At 33.8% G+C, this 15,215-nt stretch overlaps 1 protein-coding gene across 3 annotated transcripts in view; it reads left to right on the top strand.

Annotated features, from left to right (window-relative positions):
* The window catches only part of LOC137412292 (protocadherin 18), a 108,297-nt gene that overhangs the window by 65,874 nt on the left and 27,208 nt on the right, over positions 1 to 15,215 (top strand). The window lies entirely within an intron of this gene.

Genomic DNA, 15,215 nt, shown 5'->3' with positions numbered 1-15,215 from the left:
ACAGGGGTGAAAACATAACCTCCATCCACCTTTGGTGGCGGAGGTATCTAGAGCGGCTTTCGGTAGAACGCATACCTCCACCAGCCCGAACAGTTTACGTTTTGTATCCCAATGATAGGTCGGATCTGGAATGGGATATGAACCAAAATCTGATTGGCTTGTTCTTGTCAATTACCCAACAAGTTTTGTTATAAGTCATCCACAACTTTTTGAAATGTCATGCTATATATTGTTTGTGGCCCTATCATTCAATGTTGAAAATCACTTTTAAAATTAAAAAAAATATAGTATCCTGATTCGGATCTTCACCAAAATCTAATCAATTCGTCCCAGTCACAAACTCAACAAGTCTACAAAATTTCGGCCGAATCCATCCAACATAACCTCCGTCGACCTTCGGTGGCGGAGGTAAAAAAATAATAAGAGTGAAAGATTTATTTGAAGGGAATTCAATATGTTATATGAATGATATATTGATATACTCACAGTACTTAAACACATGTCAACGATTTTTATTTTTCAATATATAAGTAAATATAATTTGCACGAAAATGTAACTTCTTACCAAATAGGCAAATAGAACATTTTTGAATGTGCATTTAATCACTAGTCTTCACCAGCAGTTGAGTACCTGGTTCGTATAACTTTTCTAATGCCCCGTGTACAGTTCATTATTGAATTATAAAAGCAGAAATAGCTGACAGCAAGTTTTGACAATACAGTCGCCTTATTGAAAATTCATTTTGATTGAGGTTTCTCCAGTTTGAATCAATTGTGTGTCAGGTGAATCCACTCATCAGCCCGTGATGTGCGTTTGGTGAGAAACACATTCATCAAAAGTCATGTTGTGACTCGCAAAGGTTTTCCAAGACTGCAGACAGGAATGAAATGAAGATGAAGCCTTGATCATGACGATGTATATGCACAAGAACTACACAAAGAACTATGCTTTTCCTGCTATGGATTTCCAATTTTGTTTTAATTATATCCCATTTGAATAGCCTTTATGAGCCTGGTGTTGGCTTAGCGGTTAGGGTGCTGGCTTGGGATCCTAGGATCCTGAGTTCAAATCCCAGTCAATCGTTGAATTAACGCCAGGGGGGTTAACTCAGCCTGTCATCCTTCCAAGGTCGGCAAATTGAGCACCAGGTTGCTGGGATGAATGTGCCGGTGTGTGCCCTGCTTTAGAATAGGTACACGGTAAGAGGCGACTAAAGGGCTGGCATCAGGAAGGGCATCCAGCCATAAAAACATTGCCTCAAAAAGAGAACCATGATGATTGTCATGGGGCTCGCAAGGCTAAACCCCACTCTAGCAGGGAAAATGGCCTTAAAAAGGGGGAAAAAATTCCCATTTGAACAGCCTTTACAACTCAGATGCTCAGGCCATATATAAAACGGTTTACAAATGCAACTTTTAAAATTGAAGTGATAAACAGCTAAAAAGTGAAAAATTCTAGTTCTATTTGTCATTCTCCATCTCGTTGCCATTTTTGTCAAAGCAAAACAAATACATTCAAAGTACACCGCCCCCATGCCAAATCAATAAATAACATATCCTCCAGCACGCAACACGTGAAAACGTTATTGGGAGGGAGAGGTGTACAATAATTGATTGATTAATTGCATAATTAAAATCAATAAAAGTTTATCATAAATTATTTTCTTAATCAATTGGCTAATAGCATAACTAAACCACTAGTGCTTCATCCGAAGATGTATCTTTTAGAAATTTAATTAAATAAGTCATTAATAAAAAATTAAATAATTAATTGATTAATCAATAAATAATTAATCGAATAAATGATTAATCAATAAATCAAAAATATCCTTTATAGCCACATCACCTGGTCACTGTCATGTCCAAATATTAGCTTCCTAGCACAAAAGGTGCCTGAGATATTGCCCAGATGAGAAAGAAAATAAATAAATGATTAATAATGAAAATAAATAAATAATAATCATAAAAAAATTAAATAGTTAATCAATTGGCTCATAGAATACATAAACCACCACCATTTCATCCGAATATGTAACTTAAAAAAATTAATTAACTAAGTCATTCATCGAATAATTAAATAATTAATCGATTAATTAATTAATCAATAAATAAAAAATACCCTTTACAGCCAAATCACTTGGTCATTGTCATGTCCAAATATCAGCTTCATAGCTCAAAAGGTGCCTGAGATAATGGGCAGAAGAGAAAAGAAATGTATAAGTACTTAATTAATCGCTAATAATTAAATAACTCATCAATTAATTGATTAATCTAAAAACAAAAAATACCGTTTTTGGCAAAGGACTTGCTCACTATTGTGCCGAAATTTCAGCTTCCTAGCTCAAAGGATGGCTGAGATATCGCCTGGACAAACAAGAAAGAAAACAAGTACACATACATTCAAAGTACACCGCCCCATGCCAAATAATTAAATATGCTGCAGCGCGGCATTGCCGGGGCGCCTCCGGCGCCCGGCAATACCGCAGTGCAGCTCATTGAGGCTGCATTGGGAGGGAGAGGTGTACACTAATTGATTGATTAATTGTATAATTAAAATCAATAAAAGATTATCACAAAATATTTTCATAATCAATTGGCTAATCGCATAACTAAACCACTAGTGCTTCATCCGAAGATGTATCTTTTAGAAATTTAATTAAATAAGTCATTTATAAAAAATTAAATAATTAATTGATTACTCAATAAATAATTAATCGATTAATCAATAAATAATTAATAGATGAAATGATTAATCAATAAATCAAAAATATCCTTGATAGCCACATCACTTGGTCACTTATGTCCAAATATTAGCTTCCCAGCTCAAAAGGTGCCTGAGATATTGGCCAAATGAGAAAGAAAATAAATAAATGATTAATAATGAAAATAAATAAATAATAATCATAAAAAAATTAAATTGGTAATCAATTTGGTCAGAGAACACATAAACTACCACTATTTCATCAGAATCTGTAACTTAAAAAAAAAATTTTTTTGGGTCATTAATCGAATAATTAAATAATTAATCGATTAATTGATTAATTAATAAATCAAAAATATCCTTTGCAGCCAAATCACCTGGTCATTGGCATGTCCAAATATCAGCTTCCTAACTCAAAAGGTGCCTGAGTTAATAATGGTCAGAAGAGAAATGAAATTTAATTAATTAAATAAGTACTTAATTAAACGCTAATAATTAAATAACTCCTCAATTAATTGATTATTCAAAAAACAAAAAATACCGTATTTGACAAAGGACTTGCTCACGACTGTGCCGAAATTTCAGCTTCCTAGCTCAAAGGATGGCTGAGATATCGTCCGGACAACCAAGAAAGAAAACAAACAAGTACACATACATTCAAAGTACACCGCCCCCATGCCAAATAATGAAATATCCTACAGCGCGGCATTGCCGGTGCGCCTCCGGCACCCGGCAATACCGCAGTGCACCTCATAGAGGCTGCGTTGGGAGGAAGAGGTGTTCGCTAATTGATTGATTAATTGTATAATTCAAATCAATAAAAGATTATCACAAAATATTTTCTTAATCAATTGACTAATAGCATAACTAAACCAGTAGTGCTTCATCCGAAGATGTATCTTTTAGAAATTTTATTAAATGTCATTAATAAAAAATTAAATAATTAATTGATTAATCAATAAATAATTAATCAATTAATCAATAAATAATTAAGCAATTAAATGATTAATCAATAAATCAAAAATATCCTTGATAGCCACATCACTTGGTCACTGTCATGTCCAAATATTAGCTTCCCAGCTCAAAAGGTGCCTGAGATATTGGCCAAATGAGAAAGAAAATAAATGAATGATTAATAATGAAAATAAATAAATAATAATCATAAAAAAATAAATTATTAATCAATTCGGTCAGAGAACACATAAACCACCACCATTTCATCAGAATGTGTAACTTTAAAAAAAAAATTTTTTTTGTCATTAATCGAATAATTAAATAATTAATCGATTAATTGATTAATTAATAAATCAAAAATAGCATTTGCAGCCAAATCACCTGGTCATTGGCATGTCCAAATATCAGCTTCCTAACTCAAAAGGTGCCTGAGTTAATGGTCAGAAGAGAAAGGAAATTTAATTAATTAAATAAGTACTTAATTAAACGCTAATAATTAAATAACTCCTCAATTAATTGATTAATCAAAAAACAAAAAATACCGTTTTTGACAAATGACGTGCTCACTATTGTGCCGAAATTTCAGCTTCTCAGCTTGAAGGATGGCTGAGATATCGCCCGGACAACCAAGAAAGCAAGAAAACAAACAAACAAACAAGAAACCAGAGTGAAAACTGAGTACTCTCTTTCAGCGTGCGTCACTGCCGAGCCCCCTTCGGTGCCCGGCAATGACGATTTGCAATGCCTGGAGGTGGCATAGGAAAGGAGCGGTGTACAACAAACAACCAGAGTGAAAACTGAGTACTCTCTTTCAGCGTGCGTCACTGCCGAGCCCCCTTTGGTGCCCGGCAATGACGATTTGCAATGCCTGGAGATGGCATAGGAAAGGAGCGGTGTACAACATGTACAGATACATTCAAAGTACACCACCCCCATGCCAAATAATTAAATATTCAACAGCCACACCTCCGGCGCCCGGCATTACCGCAGTGCAGCTCATAGAGAGTGCATTGGGAGGGAGAGGTGTACAATAATTGATTGATTAATTGCATAATTAAAACCAATAAAAGATTATGATAGAATATTTTCTTAATCAATTGGCTTGGCTTAATCAATTGGTGCTTCATCTAAACTAAACCACTAGTGCTTCATCCGAAGATGTATCTTTTAAAAATTCAATTAAATAAGTCATTAATAAAAAATTAAACAAGTACACATACATTCAAAGTACACCGCCCCATGCCAAATAATTAAATATGCTGCAGCGCGGCATTGCCGGGGCGCCTCCGGCGCCCGGCAATACCGCAGTGCAGCTCATTAAGGCTGCATTGGGAGGGAGAGGTGTACACTAATTGATTGATTAATTGTATAATTAAAATCAATAAAAGATTATCACAAAATATTTTCATAATCAATTGGCTAATCGCATAACTAAACCACTAGTGCTTCATCCGAAGATGTATCTTTTAGAAATTTAATTAAATAAGTCATTTATAAAAAATTAAATAATTAATTGATTACTCAATAAATAATTAATCGATTAATCAATAAATAATTAATAGATGAAATGATTAATCAATAAATCAAAAATAAGTCATTTATAAAAAATTAAATAATTAATTGATTACTCAATAAATAATTAATCGATTAATCAATAAATACTTAATAGATGAAATGATTAATCAATAAATCAAAAATATCCTTGATAGCCACATCACTTGGTCACTCATGTCCAAATATTAGCTTCCCAGCTCAAAAGGTGCCTGAGATATTGGCCAAATGAGAAAGAAAATAAATAAATGATTAATAATGAAAATAAATAAATAATAATCATAAAAAAATTAAATTATTAATCAATTTGGTCAGAGAACACATAAACTACCACTATTTCATCAGAATCTGTAACTAAAAAAAAAAAAATTTTTTTGTCATTAATCGAATAATTAAATAATTAATCGATTAATTGATTAATTAATAAATCAAAAATATCCTTTGCAGCCAAATCACCTGGTCATTGGCATGTCCAAATATCAGCTTCCTAACTCAAAAGGTGCCTGAGTTAATAATGGTCAGAAGAGAAATGAAATTTAATTAATTAAATAAGTACTTAATTAAACGCTAATAATTAAATAACTCCTCAATTAATTGATTATTCAAAAAACAAAAAATACCGTATTTGACAAAGGACTTGCTCACTACTGTGCCGAAATTTCAGCTTCCTAGCTCAAAGGATGGCTGAGATATCGTCCGGACAACCAAGAAAGAAAACAAACAAACAAGAAAACAAACAAACAAGAAAGAAACCAGAGTGAAAACTGAGTACTCTCTTTCAGCGTGCGTCACTGCCGAGCCCCCTTTGGTGCCCGGCAATGACGATTTGCAATGCCTGGAGATGGCATAGGAAAGGAGCGGTGTACAATAATTAATTGATTAATCAATAAATAATTAATCAATGAAATGATTAATAAATAAATCAGAAACAAGTACACATACATTCAAAGTACACCGCCCCATGCCAAATAATTAAATATGCTGCAGCGCGGCATTGCCGGGGCGCCTCCGGCGCCCGGCAATACCGCAGTGCAGCTCATTAAGGCTGCATTGGGAGGGAGAGGTGTACACTAATTGATTGATTAATTGTATAATTAAAATCAATAAAAGATTATCACAAAATATTTTCATAATCAATTGGCTAATCGCATAACTAAACCACTAGTGCTTCATCCGAAGATGTATCTTTTAGAAATTTAATTAAATAAGTCATTTATAAAAAATTAAATAATTAATTGATTACTCAATAAATAATTAATCGATTAATCAATAAATAATTAATAGATGAAATGATTAATCAATAAATCAAAAATATCCTTGATAGCCACATCACTTGGTCACTTATGTCCAAATATTAGCTTCCCAGCTCAAAAGGTGCCTGAGATATTGGCCAAATGAGAAAGAAAATAAATAAATGATTAATAATGAAAATAAATAAATAATAATCATAAAAAAATTAAATTGGTAATCAATTTGGTCAGAGAACACATAAACTACCACTATTTCATCAGAATCTGTAACTTTAAAAAAAAAATTTTTTGGGTCATTAATCGAATAATTAAATAATTAATCGATTAATTGATTAATTAATAAATCAAAAATATCCTTTGCAGCCAAATCACCTGGTCATTGGCATGTCCAAATATCAGCTTCCTAACTCAAAAGGTGCCTGAGTTAATAATGGTCAGAAGAGAAATGAAATTTAATTAATTAAATAAGTACTTAATTAAACGCTAATAATTAAATAACTCCTCAATTAATTGATTATTCAAAAAACAAAAAATACCGTATTTGACAAAGGACTTGCTCACGACTGTGCCGAAATTTCAGCTTCCTAGCTCAAAGGATGGCTGAGATATCGCCCGGACAACCAAGAAAGAAAACAAACAAGTACACATACATTCAAAGTACACCGCCCCATGCCAAATAATTAAATATGCTGCAGCGCGGCATTGCCGGGGCGCCTCCGGCGCCCGGCAATACCGCAGTGCAGCTCATTGAGGCTGCATTGGGAGGGAGAGGTGTACACTAATTGATTGATTAATTGTATAATTAAAATCAATAAAAGATTATCACAAAATATTTTCATAATCAATTGGCTAATCGCATAACTAAACCACTAGTGCTTCATCCGAAGATGTATCTTTTAGAAATTTAATTAAATAAGTCATTTATAAAAAATTAAATAATTAATTGATTACTCAATAAATAATTAATCGATTAATCAATAAATACTTAATAGATGAAATGATTAATCAATAAATCAAAAATATCCTTGATAGCCACATCACTTGGTCACTCATGTCCAAATATTAGCTTCCCAGCTCAAAAGGTGCCTGAGATATTGGCCAAATGAGAAAGAAAATAAATAAATGATTAATAATGAAAATAAATAAATAATAATCATAAAAAAATTAAATTATTAATCAATTTGGTCAGAGAACACATAAACTACCACTATTTCATCAGAATCTGTAACTTAAAAAAAAATTTTTTTTTTGTCATTAATCGAATAATTAAATAATTAATCGATTAATTGATTAATTAATAAATCAAAAATATCCTTTGCAGCCAAATCACCTGGTCATTGGCATGTCCAAATATCAGCTTCCTAACTCAAAAGGTGCCTGAGTTAATAATGGTCAGAAGATAAATGAAATTTAATTAATTAAATAAGTACTTAATTAAACGCTAATAATTAAATAACTCCTCAATTAATTGATTATTCAAAAAACAAAAAATACCGTATTTGACAAAGGACTTGCTCACTACTGTGCCGAAATTTCAGCTTCCTAGCTCAAAGGATGGCTGAGATATCGTCCGGACAACCAAGAAAACAAACAAGAAACCAGAGTGAAAACTGAGTACTCTCTTTCAGCGTGCGTCACTGCCGAGCCCCCTTCGGTGCCCGGCAATGACGATTTGCAATGCCTGGAGGTGGCATAGGAAAGGAGCGGTGTACAACAAGTACACATACATTCAAAGTACACCGCCCCATGCCAAATAATTAAATATGCTGCAGCGCGGCATTGCCGGGGCGCCTCCGGCGCCCGGCAATACCGCAGTGCAGCTCATTGAGGCTGCATTGGGAGGGAGAGGTGTACACTAATTGATTGATTAATTGTATAATTAAAATCAATAAAAGATTATCACAAAATATTTTCATAATCAATTGGCTAATCGCATAACTAAACCAGTAGTGCTTCATCCGAAGATGTATCTTTTAGAAATTTAATTAAATAAGTCATTTATAAAAAATTAAATAATTAATTGATTACTCAATAAATAATTAATCGATTAATCAATAAATACTTAATAGATGAAATGATTAATCAATAAATCAAAAATATCCTTGATAGCCACATCACTTGGTCACTCATGTCCAAATATTAGCTTCCCAGCTCAAAAGGTGCCTGAGATATTGGCCAAATGAGAAAGAAAATAAATAAATGATTAATAATGAAAATAAATAAATAATAATCATAAAAAAATTAAATTATTAATCAATTTGGTCAGAGAACACATAAACTACCACTATTTCATCAGAATCTGTAACTTAAAAAAAAAAATTTTTTTTGTCATTAATCGAATAATTAAATAATTAATCGATTAATTGATTAATTAATAAATCAAAAATATCCTTTGCAGCCAAATCACCTGGTCATTGGCATGTCCAAATATCAGCTTCCTAACTCAAAAGGTGCCTGAGTTAATAATGGTCAGAAGATAAATGAAATTTAATTAATTAAATAAGTACTTAATTAAACGCTAATAATTAAATAACTCCTCAATTAATTGATTATTCAAAAAACAAAAAATACCGTATTTGACAAAGGACTTGCTCACTACTGTGCCGAAATTTCAGCTTCCTAGCTCAAAGGATGGCTGAGATATCGTCCGGACAACCAAGAAAGAAAACAAACAAACAAGAAAACAAACAAGTACACATACATTCAAAGTACACCGCCCCATGCCAAATAATTAAATATGCTGCAGCGCGGCATTGCCGGGGCGCCTCCGGCGCCCGGCAATACCGCAGTGCAGCTCATTGAGGCTGCATTGGGAGGGAGAGGTGTACACTAATTGATTGATTAATTGTATAATTAAAATCAATAAAATATTATCACAAAATATTTTCTTAATCAATTGGCTAATAGCATACCTAAAGCACTAGTGCTTCATCCGAAGATGTATCTTTTAGAAATTTAATTAAATAAGTCATTTATAAAAAATTAAATAATTAATTGATTACTCAATAAATAATTAATCGATTAATCAATAAATACTTAATAGATGAAATGATTAATCAATAAATCAAAAATATCCTTGATAGCCACATCACTTGGTCACTCATGTCCAAATATTAGCTTCCCAGCTCAAAAGGTGCCTGAGATATTGGCCAAATGAGAAAGAAAATAAATAAATGATTAATAATGAAAATAAATAAATAATAATCATAAAAAAATTAAATTATTAATCAATTTGGTCAGAGAACACATAAACTACCACTATTTCATCAGAATCTGTAACTTAAAAAAAAAAATTTTTTTTGTCATTAATCGAATAATTAAATAATTAATCGATTAATTGATTAATTAATAAATCAAAAATATCCTTTGCAGCCAAATCACCTGGTCATTGGCATATCCAAATATCAGCTTCCTAACTCAAAAGGTGCCTGAGTTAATAATGGTCAGAAGAGAAATGAAATTTAATTAATTAAATAAGTACTTAATTAAACGCTAATAATTAAATAACTCCTCAATTAATTGATTATTCAAAAAACAAAAAATACCGTATTTGACAAAGGACTTGCTCACTACTGTGCCGAAATTTCAGCTTCCTAGCTCAAAGGATGGCTGAGATATCGTCCGGACAACCAAGAAAGAAAACAAACAAACAACCAGAGTGAAAACTGAGTACTCTCTTTCAGCGTGCGTCACTGCCGAGCCCCCTTTGGTGCCCGGCAATGACGATTTGCAATGCCTGGAGATGGCATAGGAAAGGAGCGGTGTACAACAAGAAACCAGAGTGAAAACTGAGTACTCTCTTTCAGCGTGCGTCACTGCCGAGCCCCCTTTGGTGCCCGGCAATGACGATTTGCAATGCCTGGAGATGGCATAGGAAAGGAGCGGTGTACAACAAACAAGAAAGAAAGCGAGAAAACAAACAACCAGAGTGAAAACTGAGTACTCTCTTTCAGTGTGCGTCACTGCCGAGCCCCCTTCGGTGCCCAGCAATGACGATTTGCAATGCCTGGAGATGGCATAGGAAAGGAGCGGTGTACAATATCCTTTATGGTCACATCACCTGGTCACTGTCATGTCCAAATATTAGCTTCCTAGCTCAAAAGGTGCCTGAGATATTGCCCAGATGAGAAAGAAAATAAATAAATGATTAATAATGAAAATAAATGAATAATAATCATAAAAAAATTAGAGCTAATCAATTGGCTAATAGAATACATAAACCACCACCATTTCATCAGAATCTCTGCCGCTGACTCTGCCTCTCTGCATCAGAATGACTCCACTCTCTGCCGCTCCATTCCTCATCCCTCAGATCGGCAGTCTGCAGCCTCCTCACTCTCTGAAGACCTGGACAAAATCACAGACTGGTCAAACAAGTGGAACATGTCTTTCAATCCTGACAAATCTCACTATCTTACTATGTCTCTCCGAAAAGATCGACTGGACAACCCTCCCATCTACTTTCTCAACAATCCTCTCCAAGAAGTTCTGTCGCTCAAGCTCTTGGGTCTCACTATCTGCCATGATCTTTCTTGGGAAAACCACATTTCCAAGCTGGCCTCCAAAGCCAGTCGCCGACTGGGCATCCTCCGTCGTGCGAAGTCCTTCCTCGGCACACCTGAGCTCCTCACCACATACAAGGCTTTCATCCGCAGCTCAATGGAATACTGTTCTCCCCTATGGGCTGGTGCTCCTGCCTCACACCTGGCTCGGCTTCACGCTGTTGAATCCAAAGCTTTCAAAATCATTGGAATCTCCCGCGATGAAGCTATCTCTGAGGGCCTTTCACTCACTCACCGCAGGCAGGTAGGTGGTCTTTCTGTCTTCTACCGACTCCTCTACGGCCTTGCTCCCCCAGCTCTCTCTGTGCTCTGTCCCCCAAATATTCCTACAGGTCGCACAAGATCTGCCAGCAACCCTCTGATGGTTAAACTGCCGAAATCTCGGCTCTCTGCTCACCTTCACTCTTTCATTCCTCTTTTCTCCCGCCTCTGGAACAAACTCCCACACTCCCTTCAATCCCACTCCTCCCTCCAGGTCTTTAAAACAGCTGTTCACCACCATCTCTTATCTTCCCCCATCCAAAACCATGATCTTTTCTACCCCCACTAATTCACCCCAGATCCACCTTGTTTGAAATTCCAACTTCTTTCCTGGAAGTCCTGGCAGTGTCCATATGTTTATACCTCTCCCACCCCCCCCCCCTTCACATGCCTCCCCCCCCAAAGCCCTCTCCCTCCCACAGATCTCTCGATGTCTCCATGTCTCTCGGTCCCTGCTCTCAAATGTTGTGTTTGTGTCCTTCCCCCTCTCTCCCCATCTTGTCTACCGCTCCCGATGTTATTTGTTTTATGTGTCCGTTTGTCTTTCTGTGTGATTAATGTTCGCTCTTTCACGAGCCTCGATCTTGTATACAAAAAAACAAAAAAAAATCAAAAAAAATCTGTAACTAAAAAAAAAAAAAGAAAAAAAGTCATTAATCGAATAATTAAATAATTAATCGATTAGTTAATTAACTGATTAATCAATAAATCAAAAATAGCCTTTGCAGCCAAATCACTTGGTCATTGGCATGTCCAAATATCAGCTTCCTAGCTCAAAAGGTGCCAGAGATAATGCCCAGAAGAAAAAGGAAATATATAAGTACTTAATTAAATGCTAATAATTAAATAACTCATCAATGAATTGATTAATCAAAAAACAAAAAATACCGTTTTTGACAAAGTACTTGCTCACTATTCTGCCGAAATTTCAGCTTCCTAGCTCAAAGGAAGGCTGAGATATTGCCCGGACAAACAAGAAAGAAAGAAAGAAAGAAAGAAAGAAAGAAAGCAAACAAGAAAACAAACAAGTACACATACATTCAAAGTACACCGCCCCATGCCAAATAATTAAATATGCTGCAGCGCGGCATTGCCGGGGCGCCTCCGGCGCCCGGCAATACCGCAGTGCAGCTCATTGAGGCTGCATTGGGAGGGAGAGGTGTACACTAATTGATTGATTAATTGTATAATTAAAATCAATAAAAGATTATCACAAAATATTTTCATAATCAATTGGCTAATCGCATAACTAAACCAGTAGTGCTTCATCCGAAGATGTATCTTTTAGAAATTTAATTAAATAAGTCATTTATAAAAAATTAAATAATTAATTGATTACTCAATAAATAATTAATCGATTAATCAATAAATACTTAATAGATGAAATGATTAATCAATAAATCAAAAATATCCTTGATAGCCACATCACTTGGTCACTCATGTCCAAATATTAGCTTCCCAGCTCAAAAGGTGCCTGAGATATTGGCCAAATGAGAAAGAAAATAAATAAATGATTAATAATGAAAATAAATAAATAATAATCATAAAAAAATTAAATTATTAATCAATTTGGTCAGAGAACACATAAACTACCACTATTTCATCAGAATCTGTAACTTAAAAAAAAAAAAATTTTTTGTCATTAATCGAATAATTAAATAATTAATCGATTAATTGATTAATTAATAAATCAAAAATATCCTTTGCAGCCAAATCACCTGGTCATTGGCATGTCCAAATATCAGCTTCCTAACTCAAAAGGTGCCTGAGTTAATAATGGTCAGAAGATAAATGAAATTTAATTAATTAAATAAGTACTTAATTAAACGCTAATAATTAAATAACTCCTCAATTAATTGATTATTCAAAAAACAAAAAATACCGTATTTGACAAAGGACTTGCTCACTACTGTGCCGAAATTTCAGCTTCCTAGCTCAAAGGATGGCTGAGATATCGTCCGGACAACCAAGAAAGAAAGAAAACAAGTACACATACATTCAAAGTACACCGCCCCATGCCAAATAATTAAATATGCTGCAGCGCGGCATTGCCGGGGCGCCTCCGGCGCCCGGCAATACCGCAGTGCAGCTCATTGAGGCTGCATTGGGAGGGAGAGGTGTACACTAATTGATTGATTAATTGTATAATTAAAATCAATAAAAGATTATCACAAAATATTTTCATAATCAATTGGCTAATCGCATAACTAAACCACTAGTGCTTCATCTGAAGATGTATCTTTTAGAAATTTAATTAAATAAGTCATTTATAAAAAATTAAATAATTAATTGATTACTCAATAAATAATTAATCGATTAATCAATAAATAATTAATAGATTAAATGATTAATCAATAAATCAAAAATATCCTTCATAGCCACATCACTTGGTCACTCATGTCCAAATATTAGCTTCCCAGCTCAAAAGATGCCTGAGATATTGGCCAAATGAGAAAGAAAATAAATACATGATTAATAATGAAAAAAAAAAAAACAAGTACAAATACATTCAAAGTACACCGCCCCATGCCAAATAATTAAATATGCTGCAGCGCGGCATTGCCGGGGCGCCTCTGGCGCCCGGCAATACCGCAGTGCAGCTCATTGAGGCTGCATTGGGAGGGAGAGGTGTACACTAATTGATTGATTAATTGTATAATTAAAATCAATAAAAGATTATCACAAAATATTTTCATAATCAATTGGCTAATCGCATAACTAAACCACTAGTGCTTCATCCGAAGATGTATCTTTTAGAAATTTAATTAAATAAGTCATTTATAAAAAATTAAATAATTAATTGATTACTCAATAAATAATTAATCGATTAATCAATAAATAATTAATAGATGAAATGATTAATCAATAAATCAAAAATATCCTTGATAGCCACATCACTTGGTCACTCATGTCCAAATATTAGCTTCCCAGCTCAAAAGGTGCCTGAGATATTGGCCAAATGAGAAAGAAAATAAATAAATGATTAATAATGAAAATAAATAAATAATAATCATAAAAAAATTAAATTATTAATCAATTTGGTCAGAGAACACATAAACTACCACTATTTCATCAGAATCTGTAACTTTAAAAAAAAAAATTTTTTTGTCATTAATCGAATAATTAAATAATTAATCGATTAATTGATTAATTAATAAATCAAAAATATCCTTTGCAGCCAAATCACCTGGTCATTGGCATGTCCAAATATCAGCTTCCTAACTCAAAAGGTGCCTGAGTTAATAATGGTCAGAAGAGAAATGAAATTTAATTAATTAAATAAGTACTTAATTAAACGCTAATAATTAAATAACTCCTCAATTAATTGATTATTCAAAAAACAAAAAATACCGTATTTGACAAAGGACTTGCTCACTACTGTGCCGAAATTTCAGCTTCCTAGCTCAAAGGATGGCTGAGATATCGCCCGGACAACCAAGAAAACAAGAAAGAAAACAAACAAGAAAACAAACAAGAAAACAAACAAGAAACCAGAGTGAAAACTGAGTACTCTCTTTCAGCGTGCGTCACTGCCGAGCCCCCTTCGGTGCCCGGCAATGACGATTTGCAATGCCTGGAGGTGGCATAGGAAAGGAGCGGTGTACAAAATCATAAAAAAATTAAATTATTAATCAATTTGGTCAGAGAACACATAAACTACCACTATTTCATCAGAATCTGTAATTTAAAAAAAAAAAATTTTTTTGTCATTAATCGAATAATTAAATAATTAATCGATTAATTGATTAATTAATAAATCAAAAATATCCTTTGCAGCCAAATCACCTGGTCATTGGCATGTCCAAATATCAGCTTCCTAACTCAAAAGGTGCCTGAGTTAATAATGGTCAGAAGAGAAATGAAATTTAATTAATTAAATAAGTACTTAATTAAACGCTAATAATTAAATAACTCCTCAATTAATTGATTATTCAA

Source organism: Myxine glutinosa, chromosome 1 (genome assembly GCF_964187855.1).
Source record: "Myxine glutinosa chromosome 1, kmMyxGlut1.1, whole genome shotgun sequence".
Taxonomy (NCBI): domain Eukaryota; kingdom Metazoa; phylum Chordata; class Myxini; order Myxiniformes; family Myxinidae; genus Myxine; species Myxine glutinosa.
The sequence above is the reverse complement of the archived record's forward strand: the minus strand, read 5'-3'. Positions and strand labels throughout refer to the sequence as shown.